Source organism: Dasypus novemcinctus, chromosome 8 (genome assembly GCF_030445035.2).
Source record: "Dasypus novemcinctus isolate mDasNov1 chromosome 8, mDasNov1.1.hap2, whole genome shotgun sequence".
Lineage (NCBI taxonomy): Eukaryota > Metazoa > Chordata > Mammalia > Cingulata > Dasypodidae > Dasypus > Dasypus novemcinctus.
Genome location: NC_080680.1, coordinates 115,662,908 through 115,687,867, shown reverse-complemented (window position 1 = coordinate 115,687,867; position 24,960 = coordinate 115,662,908). Strand labels below are relative to the sequence as shown.

Genomic DNA, 24,960 nt, shown 5'->3' with positions numbered 1-24,960 from the left:
CCACGCAGGGGAGTCCCACGCGCAAGGAGTGCGCCCCATAAGGAGAGCCGCCCAGCACAAAAGAAAGTGCAGCCTGCCCAGGAATGGTGCCGCACACGCGGAGAACTGACACAACAAGATGATGCAACAAAAAGAAACACAGATTCCTGTGCCGCTGACAACAACAGAAGCGGACAAAGAAGACGCAGCAAATAGACACAGAGAACAGACAACAGGGGTGGGGGGGAAGGGGGGAGAAATAAATAAATAAAATAAATCTTTAAAAAAAAGAAAAAAGAATCATCTCAGAGACAAAATGGAAAAGATTTGTTTCGGACTGCCCTGTGGTTGCCTAGTGCTTCTTTTGCTAAACTGAGCTGCTTACGTTCAGGGACATGTCGTAATTGTTTTCATCTCCCCTGTTATAACACAGTATCTAGCAGTGATAAATGGTAGATGCAAAGTGAATGATAACTGAATAGATGGGGCAGGGTGAAGGACAAGGGATGGCTGCAGATTTTTTAGCTCAGACCCTGGATGGTCAATTTGAATTAAGAGAGGAAACGCCAGAGAAAGAACAGCTTGGGGTAGAGGGTAGAGCCTGGTTTGGGAAATGTTGAGTTTGAGGTGCCTGTGGCAGTTGGATATTTCTGGCTGGGACTCTCCAGAGGTGTATGCTGAAAATTAGGTTTGAGAATGATGAGAGAGGAAGATACTGAGGGTCTGGGACAGAGGGTTCAGACTTTCTGAGCTCAGAGGTTGATCTGAGCCTCTCTTCCTAGACTTGCCAAGCCCTCTTCTTCTTTTTTTAACTACCAACCTATACTCTTTCCTCATCCCCTCACCTGGGTACCAGCTCAACCCTCCTTGGATGCCAGCAGACTTGAGTTCACCATGGGGATTTCAGAGAAAGCCCCCAGTTCACTCTGTGAGGCCTCTTACTTCTTCTGTTGATGATCTAGTCGTTACAGAGTAAGGTCTAGAGACTGTCAAAAACTTACATCCATCTCCTCCTTCTTTCCTCCCTGGTTCCCCAGCTCATTAGGAAATTCACAAGAGGTGGCCTGGAAGCCCTGTTCTTTTATAAATACAAGAGTAAAAAACATAACTTGTCCAGAAAAGCAAAATATATATTCTGAAAATGCATTTTACAGAGGGAGGAAAGCTAATGTTTAATGGCAACAACAGTAAAATGGTAATATATTTTGAATGGTCCACTACTTTCCTCTCTCTGATAAATCAAAAATTAACCTTCCACTTCAAATGCTCTTGGATATCTCAGCTTTGATATAAGAAGTTAGACTATTTAACCTTGTCAATTACAGGTTCCCATGTGATTCTCCAGCCCATAAAAATAATATGACCTTACATTTAGCAAAAGGCATCTTGTTTCAGCAAAAATCAAATTGCTTTAATAAATTTATTCCACTGTACCTCAAACTATGCCTCGATGGCAAAGAGAAGGCTAGATGGTGATCTCGAATTTTGTTGAACAAACCTAACCACAGATATCAAATAGTGGTCTAAGGTTGCTTATCAAGACAGCACAAAGTTAATATCTCAAAACTCAAATCAAAGGCCAAACAACAGGGTCAGTACTTTGTTCATTAGGCCAGGCCACCTTTCTGCCTTTCGGTGTTCCTAAGCAAATGCCATCATAAAAATAATCTTAAGGAAGTTTGATTACAAAACCAAGGCCCAGAGAACTTAAGCAACTTACTCCAAATCATACAGATAATTGAGAAGCAAAGTATGAGCACAGAATTTCTAATTCCTTTTCTAGAAATCATGGTTCTTAAAATGTGCTGGTTTTATAAAAATAATAAAATTATAAAATACTCAGTAAACATTGTTTTAAGCATTTCCATGCATTAATTATTCAACTCAATGCTTATAACTCATTTTACTGACAGAGATACTGAGTGTCAGAGAGGTTAAATAACTTGCTCATGTTATGTAAGTAGTTAATTAAAGAAGCCAGAATTTGAATCCCAGTCTGTATGACTTAGTTCAAAATCTTTGCCACTCTGCAGAGCTGCCCAAAAGGCAGAGAATTTCAGAATCTGATGGAACCATATTGATGATCCTTTTCAAACCCTTACACACGTATGACTAATCCCTTCCCCAACCACCCAGTGGCAGTATATTTACTGTCTAAGAAGGCAACTCATCTCATTTCAGGGCAACTGAGACCCACCTCTCAGAGCCTTCTAATCACTGGTGCAAGTTCTAGAAAACAATGGAGCATGTCTCCAAAGGTCTATAGGAAGAACAGGAAAAGACAACGCTAAGAACACCAAATTTAATTTGTGAGGTCAGTATGCAAAGAAATGGAACCTTTCTATCTTGTTTCTCTCTACTCTCATGGAGATATTAATCCAGCAACAATTGAAAAAAGATATCCCAATAGATACAGAAGACATTGAAATCCTCAACACCAAGAAGTATCAGCTCCTTTGCCATGAAAAATTCATAAACCTTGAGTGATTGTCCAGGATACATGGTATCTTTCCCAGCAGTGGGTGTCTGTAAGAGCTTTCCAGTCACTTCCTGCAGAAAATGTGTGGCTACAGCCTCCAAATGGTACCAAAATCACCAGTTGGTACTGGGCAATGTTTGAAAGCCATTTGGCTTGATTTGAAACCTAAGGAGTTGAAAGACTCTCAGATGGCTTGTAATTACAAGATCCAAAGTCAAATCTACATTTCATCCCCCTCTTTGTCTCAGACTTTCTTTTGGGCCATTAATATTCCTGCAAATGGGACTTCGAACAACACTCAGCATGTGTATAAGTATGTAACGGTACATAACAGGCCCAACAGTACTGGGAGGGACACTAAAAATTGCAGTCTTTTTCCAGTTTGGGTTTGAGGGTCTTTGAAGGGTTTTTATCTAAAATAAAACAATTCCCTGCATGTTAAAACTATACTAAATTAAAGCTAATAATAGACTAGTATATGGGAATCCTGTATTTTATGCATGATTGTTCCATAAACCCACAACTTCTCTAATTTAAAAAAAAAAAACAACTAAATGTAACTTTGGACACTATTTAGCACTTCATTTTATACATGAAGAAACAGTGTCCCAGAAAGGGGAAGGGACTCAATAAAGGTTGTAGACATTTTTCATGACAAAAAATACATCATTTTGCATTTTATGATAGAGACTCATAGCATCCCATTGTGTTTTAATAATCTTAGCGAATAAAATTGTAAAATGTGACTGACATTAAGATTTTCTTGATGCCCAGACTGCTGGCAGTTGTCTTAAATAGGAACATATAAATAACTTCTCTTTAATAATAGGCTGTAAAACAACTTGAACTCTAAGACTAAGGGAGAGAAATCACTGTTCCCAAGGAAGAGAGGAAAACAAGCCCAGTAATGCCCTAATTTCCACACCCCTTTCGGGACTTCCACAAAGGAACCTTGATGCCTTTGGTCTTTAGCACTTTGCAAGGTCAGTGTCCCTCATCCCCAAATGGTGTTGACCAAAAAAGGGCCAATCCTACCCCATGATCAATTTACACATCAATTGTCAGAAACTAAAGAGCTCAAGGGCCATGCAAAGAGTTGAGAAAACTTCTTCAATCATTCAAGCTTTAAAAAAATTAAAAAAAAAAAAAAGCAATGTTCATGTGGGAAAAGAACACAGAAAGTTTAACTAAAACCCCTGAATTGCTGGATGAGCCTAAGTCTCCCCAGTAGTGTCCTTGCCCGTTAATATAGAGGTCAGTTGAGAGATCCCCTATTGTTCTTAAAAATTAAGGTAACAATGTTTGAAAATGATTTTCTTTTCTTAAAAAATAAGGTAAGTAATTATTATGTACCTATGTAAAGCTGAGTCACCTCATATTGTTTTCCCAGGTGCTACAACCAGTACCATCCCATGGGTTGACTTAACAATAGGAATCTATTGCCTCACAGTTGCAGAGGCTAGAAGGCTTGCCTCCTCCCAGGGTCAGTATCTTCTGGCTGGCCTGCAGTCTTTGGGGTTACTGGCCTTTCTGTCCCATGGCACAACACAAGGCAGCATGAATTCCAGGTCCCACTGACGTCCATCTTCTGGCTGCTCCCCGTGGCTTCTGTCTCTGGGGTCTCCTCAATAAGGTCGCCAGCAACAGAATGAAGACCCTTCCTGAGTCAGCTGGCCACCCCTTAACTGAAGTAACCTCATCAAAAGGTGCTATTTCCAATGGGTTCACACCCACAGGAAAGGATTAAGATGACGAGTATGTTTTTCTAGGGTACATAAGTCAAAGCCACCACACACCTCATGACCCAGTATTTACAGAGAGGTGCATCCAACAATCCAATAGAAACATGGCAAAAATGCAAGTCTATATTTATCTCTCCACTCTCTCCCAAAACCCAAATAAAATGACACCAAGAATTTTTTAAAGTTTTTTTTTAAACCACAAGTACAAAGACAATGGGACTGGATAAACACAAGATAAAAGAGGTCATTGAATTTTTGAAAGATAAAAAGCAATAGTGGTGCTTTTTCCTCAGTGACTTAGCAAAGCAGGGGAAGCTGTGAACAGAGTTGAGAGGTGTATACAGATAATATGTGAACTGATTTTTCTAATGACTTTTTCCTTCAGAAAGCCTCAGAACATGAAAGCACCAGGCACTTCAATGGTCTAAAAACAGGAGAGATTGGTTCTAAATCTGTATACAACCTCCAGTTCCTCTTAGCATGTAGAAAGCTGGCAAGGGGAAAAAAAAGAAGGTCTCACTCCAAAATAAGTAAAAACCCATATCATCTAAAAAATAACTTTTTTGGAGCACATCAAAAAGCTGAAGTTACAAGGCAACCAAATAACATGAATTCCAAACAATCCCCCACCAAGGAGAGATGTGTGGTGGCCACAGCTGTCTGCTGGGGGAGGGGCAAGGAAATAGAGACGCCCCTCTTTGCACAGGCGTGCTGGGAGAGTTGCCAGCTAAGGGGAAAGAAATGCTGAGGAAAACCTCCCAGCACCCCAGCTCTCACCCTAAGCACAAGGGAATAGCAGCCCGGCACTAAAGGAATTTGAAGCCTATGGCACACTGATAGCAACCACAAGACCAAACCCAGCTCAAGTCCTGACTAGATTGCTTCAAGGTGTGCCCCTGCCCAGGTGTAAATCCTATTACCTCAGTCTCTACCATTCTACACATGATAACTGGCCATCAGTCAAAATTTATATGACCCGTAAAAAGGCAAGAAGAAACAACTCATTTCCAAGAGATAAAGTAATCAACAGAACCAGACTCTGAGATGATCCAGATGTTACAGATACTGCATAGCAGAGAGATGGAAACTATAAGAAAGAATTGAGGGAAGCAGATGTGACTCAAGCAATTGGGCTCCTGTCTACCTCATAGGGGGTCCCAGGTTTGGGTTCTGGGCCCCCATGGTGAAGACAAACTGGCCTGCGCTGTGGAGTGCTGGCCTGCAACTGCGAGCTGACACAACAAGATGATACAGCAAAAAAGAGACTCAGAGGAAAGAAAATGAGAGACACAACAAACCAGGGAGCTGAGGTAGCTCAAGCAATTGAGTGCCTCTCTCTCATGTCAGAGGTTCCAGGCTACATTCCCGGTGCCTCCTAAAGAAAAGAGAAGGGGAGGGGAGGGGAGGAGAGGGAAGGGGAGGGGAAGAGAGGGGAGGGGAGGGGAGAGGAGGGGAGGGGAGAGGAGAGGAGAGGAGAGGAGAGGAGAGGAGAGGAGAGGAGAGGAGAGGCAGACAAAGAAGAACGTGCAGTGAATGGACACAGAGCACAGACAGCGATTGCAGGTGGAAAGGGGGTGGGGATAAATAAAATAAAATATATCTTAAAAGAGTCAAATAGAAATGTTAGAAATAAAAATCATATCAGAGACAAAGAATTCATTTGTAGGGCTAATGAATAGACTTGTTACTGAGGAAGGAACCCATAAACCTGAAATAAGTCAGCAGAAATCATCCAAATTGAAATCAAGAGAAAGAAAAAAGTGAATAAAACAGAAGAGAATGCAAAAACAGTGGCACAATATCAAACAATCTAATATACAAGTAATTGAAGTCATAGAAGAAGAAAAGGCAGATGAAAGAAGAAAGTGAGGTAATGATGTCATTACAAGTCTGAAAAAATATTACTGTAGAATTATTCCTATTCTCTCCAGTTCCCTGGGAAGGCAAAGTCTGCCTTTGCCAGCTGGTGCAGGCCCTTCTCCTGATGACTGGGAGTAATGGGTGTGGAAATGAATTACGAGCTGTCGCGATCAGCTTGATTTTATTTACATTGGAAAAAGTTGGGATTTGCTAATAGAAGAGAAATGAATGATGGAGCAGTGAGCTGGATTTAGGGAGTGTTTGGAAAACAGTTTGGACAAGGGAGGAAAGAGATCTGAGGAGTTGCTACCATGTTAATGAGAAATGAGGAAAAAGAATTTTAAGTTTTGCTGCACACTTTTAACTTAATCTTTCTTTGATTGATATTAAGTTTAATATTTTAAATTCCTTTTTTAGTAAAGACTTAAGTTACTTTTCAATGTTTTTTGTTGTTGGATTGGTGGTTTTTACTTAGTTTTTCTACTTTCCAAAATAATATAAGCATATGATTTTTTTAAAAAATCAAATAACTAAGGCTCATTATGAAAACAGTCCTTCATCCTTACTGCCCTGCCCCCTACGAATCCCCAATTCTACCCCACCCAGAGGCAGCCACTTCTTTCTTTTATGTCTGTATTCACATCCATAATTTGAAATGATATGCCTATTCTGTTATTTATAGATTTATCAATTTTAGACATTATCTATTGACTTTCTTTTGTGGCAAAGGAGGATTTAGGAGGCTTTCACTTCCCTGCCTCACTTCTGGGTTCTCATTTTCCAAATAGCCTCATGTGAGCATTTTTAGCTAAATAAATAGTGTTTACTTCATTAAAATGATATTCTCAACTATGAGTCATGTACTGCATTTTGATTATGGATCCTTTCTTGCAGCTTTTCTTTTTCTATTTTTCTTAGCTTGAACCATCCAAATGGTCTGAGTGTGTAAATTCTCCCCAAATTCTCCAACAGATTTGTAAAACTGCTCTTACTACAATTTTTCATATTTAAAAAATCATCACAAAATCTATCAGTTCCATTTTTTCCTGTAAAACTCATTCCTAGAATTTCTCCTATTTCAGTTAGAACTTGTTGCTCTGAAGGCTTCCCCAACTCCGGAGCTGTTGTCCTGGGACATTCCTTTTCTTCATTCCTGAGGTGGATATTATTTCCTGGATCCCATATCTCCTTCTTTCTTGATTTACTTCCCCTTTTTTGGTGGTGCTCTTAGTCCAGTAGCTTCTGGAGAAAAGATAACTGTGAAATGAATGACAAGTTTTATGTTTTTGCATGTCTGATAATGACCCTTTTCTGCCATCCTATTTGATTAGGAATTAAGATTTCAAACTCCAGGTTGAAAGAAATTTCCCTCAAGAATTTAAAGGCATGTCCATGCTCCTAGGTGCTAGGGTTTTTATTTGAAAGCCCAAAGCCATTTCTTGTTCCTGATCTTTTGAACCCGGGCCTACTTTTTTTGCTTCTTTGACATGTATAGATTCATCTTTAGTCCCCATTCCCTGGAAATGGCTCCTGGGAACCTAGCCTGTGGGATATCTCCACAATAAGGTTGTATCATGTGCCTGGGGCAGTAAAGTATGTTGTATCAGACTGCCTAGATTGTTTGTGCAAACGGTGAACGCCTGCCTACCTTCTGGGAATTTTGGTAATGACTGCTGGTTGCACAGGCAGAGACTGTCTGTATGACCAGCAATAAAATCCCTGAATTTGGAGGCTTAAGCAGCTTTTCCTCAGGTGCTTGCATTTCATTGCTGGAGGTGAGTTCTGCTTGATAATCCACTCCCAGCTGCGGGAGAACTTTGGAAGCCTGTACTGGTCTCCTCCAGACAACCCCTAACGCGTCCTTCCCTTGCTGATCCTGCTGTGCATCCTTTTGCTTTAACAAAAAATAGCCATGAGTACAATTGCCTCAGGGTCCTGGGTCCTTGAGAATCACTGAATGGTCAGGTGGTCATGGGAACCCCAAAGCATTCAGCTATGGTAGCTAGCTAGCTAGCTAATTTTATTTTTACAAGCTCTGTTTTGTTCTCAGATTGCACCCCTTTGTTTACTCAGCACTCAGCTCTTGCTTCAGGGTACACTGTCTCCTCTTTTGTCTTAGAGAATTTTAAATCTAGACTTCGTAGATATTGCTCCATACATTTTATTTCCTCTACTTGGTTTCGGTCTGTCTTTTTAATGTTGGAGGCTTTCCTTAAATATTTGATGATGCTTGATTGTCCAGTCATGGTTAACGATAAGGAACTAAGAATCTAGAAGGTGCTGATGTGTGAGTTGGGCTGGTTGAATGGTGGGTTCCACTCTGGGGCAAGCAGGCTTTCTTTGTAGAGTATATCAGTATCCACAAGCCTTTCATCTGAAAATGATTTCTCCAGAGAAGAATATTAGTTTTCTACTTATGAAGTATATGTGGGGCTGCTGGATTTCTGTGGATAGAATAGGGCAGTAGTTTTCAAACTTTGGTGTACATCTGGAGATATGTATATGAGCCTCTGGCTCTGGGGTCAACAAATATTTGGGCCACAAGTGTCTGTCCCCAAACTCCCAGCTCCTAACAGGTCTTTCCTGCCTTCTCCAGGGCAGCCATTCCAGCCTGGTCTGGCATAGATCACTTTCTTCCTTCTTGTGGTGCCAAGATTGGCCTGCCCTTTATTCTCTTTACAGGATCTATGAGCTTCCCTTCGGTATCCTCCCACTCTCACCCCTGTCTGACAGACTATGGTGTAGGATGCAATCTCCTTTGCTTCCATCATTCTCTGCTTTCTCAAAATAAGCCCTTTGATTTCATAGGTGTTACTCTCATCCATTCTGGTGTGTTAGTTAGAGTTCTGTAGAGAAACCGAACTGAATATATATAATATTATATGATATATAATATATTCTATATATTTATATCTATTATATATAAACTGTAATAGGAATTGGCTCAAAGAACTGCTATAGGGGCTGGGAAGTCTGAATCCCATCATGCAGGATGCAAGCTGGAAACTAATTAAAGGAGGAAGTTGCAAGCTGGAAACTCTAATTAAAGGAGGAAGTTAAATTCCCCAGGGAAAGCCGGCTGGCTAAAGTAGAAGTCAAAATTCTTCCTGACTTCTGAAATCCTCAGTTCTGGCTTTTAAGACCTCCAGCTGATTGGATGAGGGAACATTGCAGAGGAAAACCTCTGTTGATTGTAGATGCAATCAGCCATAGATGCAATCAACTGATTATAGATACAAAGCTACTTATAAAATACTCTCACAGTAATGATCAGGCCAGTCCTTGTTTGACCAAACAAGCAGACACCACACCCTAGCCAAGTCAGGGAAACAGAAGCACTGCAAAAATAACACATGTGAGCCCAGGACAGAGGTTCCTGAACTCTTACCAAGTTCTCAAAATCGTTACCCCTGCATTTTGGTTCCTAATTTTACCACCTCCCCCACCCCCTACCCACATACACATTGTATTTTTAAAAAATAATGACCTTTTGATTTTCTATTATACAAGTAACATGGGTCAATAGTAGGAAATTTCAGATAACATTGCCCTTTCCCCCACACACATATGTTCAAATAGCAATTAAAGCCATCCACAATACCTCCGCCAACCATTAATAGTTTGTTATAGTTCTTTACAAGCTTTTTCTATTCAAGAATGTTGGCTCACCCATATATAACGTATATTTTGCAAAACTGGGATTGCAGTATGCATATATTTTTGCAACTGCGCTTTTCATTTAACAAACAATAGACATCTACCTATGTACATAAATATAATCTACAAGCCCATTTTAATTACTTATTTTAAATGTGTGGATTTACCATGATTTGTTTAATTAAAACCAAGCTGGTGGACATCTAGCTTGTTCTCAATTATTATAAAGATTACCAGGGTGAGCATACATTCATAAATATCTTTGAACATTTATCCTATGTTAATCTTAGACATGGAAGTTTAAAATTTTTACTCTATATTGACGAATTTCCCAGCTAAAAGGTATACTCATTTATATACCACCAACAGTGCCACATCAATTGTTAACACTGAATATTGTCAGGCTTTTACATTTTTGATCACTTGATAGGAAAAAATTACATTTTATTTTCATTTTCATTTCTCTTATACTGAATATGCTTCCATGTGTTTCCAGGCCACTCACTTTTCTGCTGTGACTTGCTTATTCTTTGCCCATTACTCTATTGGTATGGTCAAGTTTATTCATTTGTAACAGCTTTTTGTATATTAAATACATTCGCTTTTAGTCTGACAAATTTCATGGCAAATTTTACCTTGTTTATCATTTGACTTTTCATGTTCTTACAAGCTTTTGGACATTTGGAAGATTTAGACTTTTGGTATCTTTTTCATATCTTTTCAAATCTGTCTGTTTTCCATGATCGTTTCTGCCTTCAGTAACATCCTTAAAAGAGACTTTTACTCCCTTCCACCTTGTCAAAATGTTTACCAATATTTTCTCCTGGCTCTTTTATCCTTTTGTTTGTTCATATTTAACTCTTTAATCTATCTGAATTTATTTCGGTTTTTGGGCTCTTACTACCTTTTCCCTACTCTCATACTGAAAATGGGCTCTGCAAAGCCCTGATTCCTTTGTTATTCTGAGGGGACTGAGAATGCGTGTGTAGCAAACTCCCTGTTGTCTCTAAGCCCAGCCTTCCCTTCTCTAAATTCTGCAAGCATCTTTCCCTAGACCTTAAATGACAAATACAGCAGAACAGTAGGAGTAATCTACTATCCTCTTGTCTCCAAAAACGGGAGGCTTGACCTTAGCACACAAAGGCATGTCCCATCTTGATACTTTGGGGATCTTTATCCATGTTGGCATCTCCTTAGATGCCCATAGAAATGGACGCTACCAAACCTCTGTACTCTAGCAAGCCCTCTAACCCCTGTTTCTCAAATACAAAGCAAGAGCTCTGCAGCTTCCTGGCCAGAGCCGTGTAAGGACATGGAGCCCATGATGAAAAGCTCTGCCTAAACATATGACATTATTATTAATAAGCATTCAGCATTAAGGGCTTTGAGAGCTTCAGATAAAAGCTATACTAACAGGCCAAAGTGTCTGAGAATAGAGATTATAAACTTCATTCTAGCCTTGCACTCAAAACAGAAAAATCTTTATATGGACCTTATTAATAAATTCAGAGGCCCCTTTAAAGATGATTAATCAGGTCTGAGTGTCCTTCAGATGCCATGATCACATTGAGGATTCACATCCCTGTCTGCCTGCTCCAGAGCCCAAGCCTTTCGCTCACTGGCTTGGCAGGAATCCGCATGAAAGACTAGTCCTGCATTTTGGAAGGAGCTGAATGCCAATGCCCATTACATGGGGACCAGAGTGGACTCAGAGACATTGGTCACAGGCCAGGCTGCCAGGCAATTCAGCCAAGCTGCAACAAACATTGCATGGTCTAGCTATTTAGAACTGAATAATTGGCACAGGCATAAAGGCCTGCTGGCTTGCACTTGGTGCCCCCATTTGAATTTTAATTCTTCCATTATAATTAGATTCTTCCTACACCACCAGGAAGACTGTCTTATTCTTCATACCCCCCTGTTCTGGTTGCTTTTAACCAAGGTGGTATTTAGTTCCTGTCCAATTAAAAAAAACAGGAAAAAGATGAGGGAGGTTCAAATCCCTTTTCAAAACTGCAGACAACAGCTCTAGAAAATGCCTTTTGCTATCCAGGTGTCATGGATGTGCCTTCTAGGGTGCCACAGGAAGGAAGCCTTGAAAAATTAGACATCTGTTATGTGCTTCCCAGTAAATCAAGGCACTAACCTCCCTGGGAAGCTAAAAGTTTAGGGAGTGTGTTCCATGTGTGGCATAATAAAAGGTTCTGTTGCTACTTCAATGCATTTATAAGCCCATATTGAGACAGCGGTGACTATAGGGGGAAAGAGTCCTGCTCAGATTTCAAATAAAATCCTTTGGAAAACTGGATCTGAGGTGTCAGGCTACATGGAAATGGAACTGTAATCCTCAATAGACTGAGACTGAGTAACAGATAGCCAGAATCTGTTTTTATTTGGGCATTCATACAAACCATTCATTCATTCACTTTTCTTCATTTATAACTATACTGAGTGCCTCTGGTAAGTGCCAGCCTCTGGGTAGGATCCAGTCTCTCTCCTCAAGGAGCTGAAGTCCTTACATGGGGAGGGGCTGGTGGAGACAGCAGAGGGCAGAAGAGATAATCAGTAAACTATGATATTTATTCAGTGTAATAATTAGTAAACCAGTGGTAGTGGCAAATACCAAAATTCAGATAGGGAAGAATTTACTGGGGATAGTGTAGGGAAAGGGCAAGAAGGAAAGGAAAGGTTTCTCAGAGGGTAGAAGGTTTTAGCTGAGTCTTAAGTGATGAGTAGGAGCTTGTCCGATAGATCAAGAAGTGGGCAGGGGGCTTCTGATAGACCAAGATGGCAGAGTAAGATGCTCATGGTTACCATTCCTCCACAAAATCATGGAGCAACCAGGGAAAACTGGCAGAAACATCTACTCAGAACTCCAGGAAACAGTGAAAGTGTTCAGTGACTGGGCAAGTGACAAATCAAGAAAATACCACTTTTAAAATGGTAGGAGAAGCCTGTGGCCCTCTTGGGGCCTTTCCCCACCTTTTCCCCAGAGCAGTGTGGCGCTACCCTGAAGTCCCATTGTAGGTTCCTGGCCCTGTCCTGGAAGGAGAAGAGTGATCCCTGTGTGAATACTGCAGTGCCTGTAAGTCACAGTGAATCCATCAAGTGGTAACTTTGAAACACTAAACCAGGAAACACATCTCTGGCTCTCCTTGCCCTGCAGAGAGAAGAAAACACAATTCAGTCAAAGCCACCTGAGGCAAAGGATTACCTACTTTAAGACATACCAGAACACCCTTGGCAAGGAGAAAGGCTATTTTATAGGGAGTAGAGGTGGCATTCCAACTCCAGTTCTTAAGGCCATGAGAAAGCTCAAGCTGAGGACAAGACTAAAAAAGACACAGGACCATGCACTCCAATTTCACATAGGGATAATCTCCTTGATAGGAGGGCTAAACCTGGAAGGTGAGTACCAGCTGAAGCAGAGCCAATTTACAAAGACAGTGAAATTTGTTTTCTCGGTTGCTTTGCTTTTGTTAGCTCCTGGCACTCAAGAAAATTTCTGTCATGTCACTAGCTGGTTATAGACTTACAGTTCAGGGACTAAATCACAGATTTAACATGTTACAATATTAATGGTATCATGCACAACAAAAGATTACAAGACAAACAAAGAAATAGTAAGTGATGGCCCAACCAAAGTAACAAGATGAAAATTCAGAAACCATCAACGAGGAAGACCAGACTTTGGACATACTGGACAAAGACTTTTTAAAAATGACCCTTGGTAGGATCAAGGAGATCAAGGAAAACACAGAGAAAGAACTAAAAGGTATCAGGAAAACGAAGATGAACAGAATGAGAATCTGAATAAAGAGACGTCAATTCTACCCAAAGCCATTTACAGATTCAACACAATCGCTTCTTTGAAACAATGGAAAAGCCAATCATCAAATTTATGTGGATGGGAAAAGGGGCCCCAAAGAGCCAAAGCCACATTGAAAATGAATAATCGAGTTGGAGGACTCACACCTCCCGATCTTTAAATGTATTACAAAGGCACAGTAATCAAAAGAGCGTGGTTCTGGCACAAGGACAGACATACAGACAAATGGAATCGAACTGAGAGCTCAAAAATCAACCCTCACATATATGGCCAACTAATTTTTGACAAGGTGCGAAGTCCACTCAAATGGGAAAGAAAGGTGCTGGGAAAATTGGATGCTAATATGCAAAAGAATGAAGGTGAACCCCTACATCACACTATAGACAAAAATCAACTCAAAATGGATGAAAGTCCTAAATATATAATGATATATATATAAATACAAAGGAAAAAACTACAAGATGAAAACATAGGAAAGCATCTTCAAGACCTTGTGTTAGGCAATAATTATTTAGACTTTACACGCAAGGCACAAGCAACAAAAGAAAAAATAGAAATTTGGGTCCTCATAAAAATTAAAGACATTTGTGAATCAAAGGACTTTATCATAAGAGTAAAAAGACAACCTATGGAGGTTGGGGAGGACTGGAGGAAGGAACAAGTGAACTCAGGAGTTTTGTACATCTGTGGTCAAAACTACAATGGTGGGAGTGTTCTTTTAGTAAAGGAGAGCTATTGGTACAGGGCATCGGGGGTGGAGGGATATGTGGGAGAGGGCACACCTGGGGCATGCTTCTATGGGATAGGAAGGTGTTCATCTTATCAGAGGGTGTTATCACAGTGGGTGGAGACCATACAATAAACAAGAAAATATTACACTCCCATCCTGGGGAGTCCTACTAGGTTCTCAAATAGTGGGGCAAGAGTCTCTTGAGAACATAGGCAGTGCCTAATAAAAGAAGACAGACCAATATATCATTTCCTCAATATTAATGCATGTAATTATAAACCTTATTCTTCAAACATTGCAACCTAGTGGTTACCATGGGTTCTGAGGGGAGGGAGAGGGAAGAATGGATGGAGCATGGGTATTTTTAGGGCATTGGAATGGTTCTGCATGATCTTGCAATGGTGGATACAGGCCATTATGCATTTTGTTAGAACCTAAAAAAGTGTACAGTACAAAATGTGAACCATAACGTAATCCATTGACCATGGCTAGTGGCTATGCTTCAATATTTGTTCATCAGTTATAACAAATGAACCATACTTACGTAAAATGTTGTTAATAAGATAAAATGTAAGAGGGGGAGGAGTGGGTGGGGTCTACGGGTCTCCCCTATATCTTCTATGTGACCTTTCTGTAACCTAAAGCTTCTTTCAAAATAAAGTGAAAAAAAAAAAAAAGACACTGGGAGGAATGTACGGAAGAAATTGCCACTGTATGTAAAAGATAACAGATCTTACAGGGATGAAAAGCACAATGCAAAAAAATTTAATTTAATTTTTATTTTTTATTGCATTAAAAATTTTATTTATTTATTTATTTTTGACTTTGTTTTGGGGGAGGTTCTGGATTGCAGAAGAGTCACAACTGGGGCAGAGGAGGATCATGGGCGTGGGGTGTCAATGGCGGGTGATGTGTGGGGAGGGGTGCACCTGGGGCATGCCTCTGTGAAATATGAATGTGTTCAAGTGGACATGGAGTATTGTCTCAGCGGGTGGAGACCCACAGATTGACTGACAGAATATTGAATTCTCATCCTAGGAAGTCTGCTACATTCTCTCATAGAATGGCAAGAATCTCTAGAGTACATGGGCAGTGCCTAGCAAAGGAGAGACCAACATGTCAGAACCTTGATATTGAAGCTTGTACTAATGAACCTTATTCTTGTGAAATTGAAACGTAAGCCTTGTAATATATATTACCTAACAGTCACCTCCTGAAAGCTTCCTTGTTGCTCAAATGTAGCCTCTCTCTCAGCCAAACTCAGCATATGAACCTACTACCTAACCCCTGGTGTGGGACGTGACTCCCGGGGATTAAACTCTCTGGCACCAAAGTATTATTACCAAGTGTCAACTAGTGATGAATTTGGAAAAAGACTTTGATCAAAAGGGGGAGATATTAAATACAAATGAGTTTTTATGGCTAAGAGATTTCAAAGTGAGTCAGGAGGTCATTCCAGATGTTAGGCTTAAGCTTGTCTTAAAAGGATCTCACTGACTGCCACAGTAAACAATGCCTCAAGCAGGGAGTCTCCTACGGGCTCTAGAGACATCTGGACACTATAGGCAGGGCAGACAACCACAGGAATTTGGCACCCTGTCAGTGGGCCTTACCTTGGAATATATGATAACCTATCTCCCCAATGTATTGGAGATAGAACCATTTATAATTTTCCTACACATGGTTCTTATGCCACTTTTTTGAACCTATAATTAGCACTATACTCATTAAATATGAGTTCCAGAGACTTAAATCTACAAGCAGTTCATATGCCAATTGAGCACTAAATCTCAGCAGAGTTGCAGCCAATACTTACTCTCCAGTTCATCAGACTCATCCAGGACAAAAGGATGATGATGGGCCCATCCCAAAAAACAAGAGTATCTACAACTGCAAGCAATACAGCTCCACCCCTCTGCCCCACGGGATCTAAGCTCCCTCTTAATCAGAGGCAGAATGGGCATCACCATCCCCAAATCCTCAAGATTGAGAAATGAACAAACATAAGGGGGGAATTCAACTATATGCTAAGTAGACTTATTATTATTCTAATAATCGAAGAACTTATATCACTGATATAAAGGCAGTAATCAGCAGAAGTTCTGAGGGGAGGAAGAGGGAAGAATAGGTACAACATGGGGCATTATTGGGACACTGGAATTGTCCTGTGTGACATTACAATGATGGATACAGGCCCTTACAGATTTTGTCAAAACCTATAAAATTGTGTGGTGCAAAGTATAAACCAAAATGTAAACTATAGGCCATGGTTAGTAGCAATACTTCAATATGTGTTCATCAATTATAACAAATGTACCACACTAATGAAAGATGTTGTTAATGGGGGAAAGTGTGGAAGGGGGTGGGTGAGGTATATGGGAATTTCCTCTATTTTTGATGTAATGTTTATGTAATCTAAAGCTTATTTAAAAATTAAAAAAAAAAAAAGACAAACTACAGAAGGGAAGAAAATATTTGGAAACCACATATCCAATAAGGTTATCCAGAATATATAAAGTCGCCAACAACTCTACAAGAAAAAGACAAACAATCCAATGTAAAAATGGGCAAAATTCTCAAATAGACATTTCTCTAAAGAAGATACACAAATAACCAAAGCATAAGAAAAGATGCTGAACACCATTAGTTAGTAGGGAAGTGAAAATAAATACCACAATGAGATATCATTTCACATCCACTAGAATGGCTAATATTTTAAAATGGAAAATTACAAGGTTTACAAGGATGTAGAGAAATAGGAACACTCATTCACCATTGATGGGAATGTAAAATGTTTCAGCTGCTGGGGAAGAATTTGGCAGTTCCTCAAAATTTTATCATAGAATTACCATATGACCCAGCAATCCACTTCTAATTATATACCCAAAAGAATTGAAAGCAGGTACTCAAACGGATATTTGCACCCCAATGTTCATAGAGGCATTATTCACAATTGCCAAAGGATGGAAGCAATCCAAGTGTCCATAAACAGATAAATGGATAAACAAAATGTAATATATACATACAATGGAATATTATTCAGTCATAAAAAATAATGAAGTCCTCATGAACATGAACCTTGAAGACATCATTTTGAGTAAAGCCAGATGCAAAAGGACATATGTTGTAGGATATCATTGACATAAAATAATTTGAATAATCAAATTCATAGTTAGAAACAGCAAACAGGTTAAGAGGGGCCTAGGAGGGAATAAGGAATGGGGAGTTAATGCTTAACAGAGTTTCTGTTTGCAGTGCTGGAAAGATTTTGGTAATGGATAGTGGTGATGGTAGCACAACATTGTGCAAGTAATTAACACCTCTAAATTATATATTTGAATGTGGTTAAAAGGAGAAATTTTAGGTTGTACATATGTTAGTAGAACAAAATTTTTAAAAAACAGCAACACAAACAGTGAGCCATAATGTAAATTATAGACTATAGTTAATAGTATAATTACAATAATATTGTTTCATCAATTCGATCAAAATTACCACACTACCACCAAGTGTTAATAATAGGGAAAACTATGTTTGTGAGGGGGGTAAATGGCAACTCTGTATTTTGTGCATTATTTTTCTGTAAACCTACCACTTCTCTAATAATAGATAGAGAAAGACAAAGAGAGAAAGAAAAAAGAAAAGGAAGGAAGGGAGGGAGGGAGAGAGGGGGAGAGAAGGAGGGAAGGAAAAGAAAGAAAAGTAAAAAATGATGTGAGCAGGAAAGGGAGAAGGACATTTCAGTTAGAGACAGGGAAATGTACAAAATGCAAAATAAAGAGGGACATAAAACTGCATGGTAATTGCAGGGTCCCATAGGTTGTAGGTTGGTGTGGCTAATCATTGGGAGCACGGAGGTGTGACAAAAGTAAGCCCAGAGTCATGATCAGAGGGCTGGTCTACAAGGGCCTTCAATACAGGGAACTATGTGCCTGTGCTTTAGAATTTAGCAAGTCTTGACACAAACCATGGCTACCTACTTCTATCCCTTTGTCACTGTATATAGGCTGGGCAGTTCCCCAAAGAGCTAAGGGTATGGTGCATTCTTGATCTGGTTAATGTACTACTAATAAAACATGAAAAAGCGCAGGCCCAGGGCCAGTGCCCCACAACAGCCACTAGGAATCTGCCTCCTTATCGCTATACATGCATTACTGGTATCCACTGGATATGTGTCACGTGTTCTCTGTATCCAGCCCATCTTTCCACATTTTACCTTCAATGATGTCACAAGACACACGCTTTGCTGTTCTCTTGATATTCTGTGCTCTCTTCACATCCCTTCTTGGCCAGTCTAATGTCCCTAATCACATAAGGATATTAAATTACTTTGGCATGACCTGTTTTACTGAAATGCTGCTAGTTTAGAGAGATTGCTGCTTAATTTGTAAGCACTCATCAGCCATTAGTAGAATAATCTTTTAGGAACTTTTGCTTGGCTGGTGTCAAACTCATGAATCCATAGTTGATGAAACAGGGAAGGAAAAATGAGTTATATTTCCTAAAAACCAAGACATTTGTCTATCCTTAGTGCTCTAATATGTTTCCTGTTTTCCATGAATCCCTCGGATGATCAACAGTGGTTTTATGATCTCACCAGCGAATCTCCTCATAGTTCAGAGAGTGGTTTATATAGGCAAGGAGAAAGGAAACATGACCCCTCCTCTAAGGAAGCTCTTACCCTGTTTCTCCCCTTTCAGGGGCTTTCTTCCCTTTCATCAGTTTGCTCCAGTCTTTTCAACCAGAATATCCTTGTCCATCAAGGACAACAAAGTGGGAATCACCCATTAATCTTTTTGATTCTTTCTTTTGCCTGTCTCTTGAACTGCTGTTATATGTTCTTGGTGAGTGCAAATTACTCTTCAAACTTTGACTTGCTCACAGCATTAACTCTCGTATTCCATATATTTTCTTTCAATATTTAACATTCCCCAACACCCAAAGAGGATGTGACAAGAGCCTCCAAAGAGACGATTGATAGCCCCTGAAACCAAACATTTGAACTCAGTCTGAGTCACAAGAGGAATTTAATGCTTTAGGAATTTTCTCAGAGGTAATACATCATGAGCAAATCCGCAGGGGTAAGTGTCTTGCAAATCAACCTTGACAGGAGAGAGCCCTTGAACTTACCCGTTTTTGTACAATTCTACTTTGAAACGTCTCTTTTGCATTACTTGTGTATAACAATAGATTTAGGGTTGAGAAGACAGACTACCTCTCTGGATTTCAGTCCCTTAATTCATAAAATGGAGAACTCTGGTACAATGACTTCTTAGGTCCCTTCTACGTGGGAAGTTCTACAGCCCCCAAAAAACTGAAGGGAAGGAGAAGAAAGGAATGACAATTAATTGAGAGCCTATTATGGGAAAGCAGATGCAGCTCAGTGGTTGAGTGCCTGTCTCTCATGTATGGCAGGTCCTGAGCTCAATCTCTGGTACCTCCTTAGGAAAAAAAAAAGGAAGAGAGCCTATTATGGACTAGGCATCACACTAGACTCTAGATGTCTGTTACTTCATTTAATGCAGACAACAATCTTATAAATTGGCCTCCTTCGACAAGTTAGAAAACTGAAGTTTCCAGATACTATGTATCCAAGATCACAGACCTATTAGTCATAAGGGGAAGAGTAGAAACTCAAGTATTAACCCATCTATAGCATTGGGTTACAACTTGACCCTCGGGGACATCTGCAAATATTTGGAGACAGTTTTGGTTGTTTATAACTGGTATCTAGTGGGTAGAGGCCAGGGATACTGCTAAACATCTTACACAATGCACAGGACCCCCTAAGACAAAGAATTATCTGACCCAAAATGTCAACTATGCTGAGGCTAGAAACCCTGATCCATAAGGCAGACCCAAGTGAGCTGCAAATCATCTAAGTCACTTGGTTTTTTGTTTGTTTGTTTTTTAAGATTTATTTATTCATTTATTTCTCTCCCCTTCCCCCCACCCCCCATTGTCGGCTCTCTGTGTCCATTCACTGTGTATTCTCCGATGTCCGCTTGCATTCTTGTCAGTGGCACCAGGAATCTATGTCTCTTTTTTTGTTATTGTGTCATCTTGCTGCATCAGTTCTCTGTGTGTGCAGCACCACTCCTGGGCAGGCTGTGCTTTTGTGTGTGTGTGTGTATGGGGGTGGCTCTCTTTGAGGGGCGCACTCCTTGCATGTGGGCTCCCCTATACGGGGGACACCCCTGCATGGCACAGCAGTCCTTGCCCACATCAGCACTGTGCATGGGTCAGCTCATCACATGTGCCAGGAGGCCCTGGGTTGAACCCTGGGCTTCCTATGTGGTAGGTGGAAGCTTTATCAGTTGAGCCAAATCCGCTTCCCTAAGTCACTTGTTGATTTCAGAAAATATTAGTCATTGATATAAACAAAGTTTTCTGCCAGAGGACACCCAACCACAAAGAAGAAGTAACACTTGTCCCAAAAAAGTACGTGGTCGTTGTCCAAGTCTGAGAATTTTGCACTGTATTCTAGAATATACCTACATTTATGTAATAGATAACAGAATTTTCAAAGGCTTTCCTTACAAACCTTTGGATAAAATTGGTATCCCTGGAAGGCACACCCTGCTTATCCAATGGCTTCACATACCCACATTTCGCTCATACGCTGTGGATATGGGCTTGGCGCTCCAAGTTGAAAGCACGACTTTAGGTGACAAGAGGGGTTAGCTACATCTTTTGGTGAAACTAGCCATCTCCCGAAGGCTTTCGAGAGCAAATACCACAGACCTGAACGTAAAAGTGTTATAAAAGAGAGAGGAAGCAAATGAGCGGAATATGGGAAAAGACCTCAAGATATCTGGCCTAGTTTTCTCATTGTAGAAATGAGGAGGTCAAGGGCCCAGAGAGGTTAAATGAATTGCGATATATGGAGAGATATGATATATCCATCAAAGTAATGGCAGGCCCAAAGGCAACACAGAACTTAGCACTCATTAGAAAATTATTTCTGGAACAAATAAGCAAAGGAACCCCCACGAGAACCCCAGCCTCCTGATGTACAGGCCAGTGCTCATTTCAAGGCCCTTTTGGGCAGCCACACCCAACTTTCTACCTCGAAAGCAGTCTTGAGAGGACATGATGCCTGAAGTTATGGCAGCCAATTTGTCAGTCGGAGGCCAAAGATTCAACACACTCTGGATGCAGAGTAGAAAGATAGAAGAGCCTGGGTCAGTGATAACCAGACTTGCAACTGCCTACCTCCTGTCTACTTGATGAGTGACAAATATCTATAAGATTTAAGCCGCTGTGAACTGGGGCTTCTATTGCTTGCAGTGAAACACATCCTGTTCAGTATTGCTGTCACCTGGTAACTGAGTGATTTTAAGGATATCTTCTTAATCCATTTAGTCTTTTAAAATTCAGCTCAGAAATTAGCCCCACACAGCCTGGTGAAAGTTAATTATTCCCCACCAGCTGGAGGTGCCCCACAGTAAATAGAGAACTGAACTGTGTGAACTGTAAGACTCTTCAAGCAATGAACTTCTCTAACTCCAAGATAGTGTGGGGTAGATACAGGTACAGCGTCGGACTGCCAAAGTTCAATGGCTGCTCCAACTCTTATTAGCTGTGTGACCTTAGGATATTTACATTTCAGGGTTGTGGGTTTTTTTTTTTTTAACATTTGACCTAATTTTCTTCATGCTTGACTTGGGACAGGGACTAGATCATTCAGTGAAACATACAGTAAAAACAAACATGCCTTATCATGCACAACTTTCAAACTACAATAATGAGGCGCCTTCATTGCTTCCACGCACACAAGTCAGTTTCTTCATTGGTAAAATTGGTATAATTTGTATAAGAAGTAAATGAAATCTCTGTATAAAATACTTGGGAGAGTGCCTGGCACAAAGTAAAGGCTTAATATGCATATTTACCGCAACTATTGTGCTGCCAGTGGAAAACCTTTTTGATGGCAACTAGCTACCTGTTTAAAATGAAGATTACCAGGGAGGAGCGATACCATCAGGGTTTTAACTTGTAAACAACAGAAACTGCGCAACCTAGTTAAATCAGTAAAGAGATTTATTAAAGGCTATTAGGAAACTCCTAGAGTGCCTGAGAGGGCTAAAGGTTATAGGACTAACACCCAGGTTGCACCACAGTGCTGTCCCAGGAACACAGAACTTCTGCACACTGGGCAGGAGAACACAGCTTGCCTCACCGACCCAGAGACTGGGTGCCATCACTAACCTGCTGCTTCTGGCATCTCCAGAGTCGTATGCGCCTGTGCCCACCATCAGCAGAGTGGATTCTGTGGTACCCCGTTTAGTGTCACTGCTTCCAGTCAAATTCTAGTACCTCTGATTCACGGAGTCAGATTTGTACCTGTACCCCAGCTGTAACAGAGGCTGGGAAGGCAAATTTCTGGGTTCTCTCCTAGGTTGGCATGGACCTAAAATGGTAAAAAATTCCCCAAACTAGGTAAGTGTGCAAATTAAGAAGAATGTGCAGAGTTTTGAAGATTAAAAGTAAGTTAATTGTTCTGATGTTGTCTGAAAGAAGTAAGGGAAGGGAAATGTGATTTGGGAACTCTGCCATTTACCCAGTTGCCCAAGCAAAATTGGCACCTGGTCTTCTCCCACCTCCCACATCAGATCCTACCAAATTACTCTTGAACTCTCTCCACTGTTTTTATCCCTTCTTCTTACTTGGAAAGAGTCACCTAACTGGTCTCCCCTCCTCTAGGCTGGTTCCAAGAATGAAGCTTGTGAAACGCGTCTGATCATGTCATTCCCCTGCTGAAAGGGTCTGATGGTTTCCCAGTGCTCACAGGATAGTGTGCAGAGCCCTGCATTACCTGATGCTTACCCACCCATCCCCGTGCTCCATCTCCTGCCCCATCCCCTAGACACCCAGGTGTGGAGGGCACACACCCCAGCCACAGGGAACTTACCAGAATCCACAGTGATCATTTCTGTCCACACAGCTTTCCTCTTGTTTCCTTTGCCTCACCTGCCTGGCGAAATCACCCTTCCTTTATGGCCAGACTGAATATTCTCTGCTCTGTGGACCCTGTCAGGTTCCTCCAGGACAAGTTGGAGCTCCTTCCTCTGCTAGTCTGTTGCATTTTGCACATGTCTCTGGTATCAGCCATCTTGCCATGTGCTGCTGGCTTGACAATGTGGGTGTTTCCTCTCTAGACCATGAGCCTCTTCAAAGGCACGAGGCAGCCACCAAAGGCTTATCGCCAGCTGAATGAGTGAGGGTTCAAGGGCATGACTAAACAGATGGCAACTTGGATTTGATCTCATCTCTCTTCATAGATTATTCTGGTGTTAAGTTAGAGGCTCTTGAAAGTCAACTTCTCAGACAACCGCAAGCACAAAATCCATAACCCCAGCATTTTAGACAAACTAGCATATTGATTGATACTTTTAATACTTTGTTTTGTCTGCAGTTGGATATATACCTATGACCAGGAAGGCCTCCTACCTATGATGCCCCGTCAAGTGCCTCTCCCACTGGTGTGCCATGTGAGGATGATGAAAATGAAGATTTTTTTTTTTTTTTTGCTCAGGACCCACAGGATCCACAGGGCAATGGTTTTTGCCTCTTTGGTTCATGGATGTCACCCAAGTACTTAGAATAGTGTCCTCAGTCAATATTTGTTAAATGAATGAATGAATGAAGAGCTGGCATTCAAGATTGAGACTTTCTCCAAATCCAATATGCTTAACATAACTTTATATCTGCTGGAATCCAGGGCCAGAATTTCAGGGACCAGGAGGAACCAGAGAAGAGGGGTGGGGCTGATGTATTCCTTCTGCTGGTCAGGGAGGGCCTCTCTGAGGAGGGGGCATTTGAGCAGAGACCTCAGTGCCATGAAAGAGTGAGCCAGGAGTAAGTGAGGAAGAGCATCCAGCTCTCTGCCCATCCTGCCCCCAGCAACTAAGTTATTAAGACACAAAAGCTGGGAAGCAGACTTGGCCCAATGGATAGGGTGTCCGTCTACCACATGGGAGGCCCGCGGTTCAAACCCCAGGCCTCCTTGACCCGTGTGGAGCTGGCCCGTGTGCAGTGCTGATGCGTGCAAGGAGTGCCCTGCCACGCAGGGGTGTCCCCCGCATAGGGGAGCCCCATACGCAAGGAGTGCGCCCCGTAAGGAGAGCCGCCCAGCGCGAAAGTGCAGCCTACCCAGAAATGGCACTGCACACACGGAGAGCTGACACAGCAAGATGACGCAACAAAAAGAAACACAGATTCCTGTGCCGCTGACAATAACAGAAGCAGACAAAGAACATGCAGCAAAATGGACACAGAGAACAGACAACTGAAAGGGGGGGAAGGGGAGAGAAATAAATAAAAATAAATCTTAAAAAAAAAAAAAAGACACAGAAGCGTGTCTTTTTATTACTTCCACGACATCCCTCAGAGGTTTGCTCTAATTCCTAATATAATTGAGATGCCAGGGGGCTGCCAATGCTCCTCCAGTAAAGTTGGCCTCAGAATTCCTACTCAAGGCCCCGTGGCAGTTCAAAGGTCCCTGAGACTCCGCGGAGTTCCCGGGGTTCACACGGTTCCCAGGGATCTATGTCCTGTTTCTGCACCTGGTCTCTGAGTGGACCCATGCAAACGGCAAGACCCCTCCCGTCCTTCCTCCTGCCCCCCCACCCCCACCCCGCTCATCGGCTGTTTTGTGAGCATCCACAGATGTTCTGGATTG

The 24,960-nt window shown here is 41.2% G+C and overlaps 1 long non-coding RNA gene across 1 annotated transcript in view; it reads left to right on the top strand.

Moving 5' to 3' along the window:
• The window catches only part of LOC131279524 (uncharacterized), a 72,395-nt gene extending 47,811 nt beyond the window's left edge, over positions 1–24,584 (top strand). The window contains exon 4 of the long non-coding RNA XR_009186946.2: positions 23,695–24,584. This is a non-coding gene — a long non-coding RNA (uncharacterized lncRNA). The remainder of the gene's footprint in view (positions 1–23,694) is intronic.
• Positions 24,585–24,960: the final 376 nt, after the last annotated feature.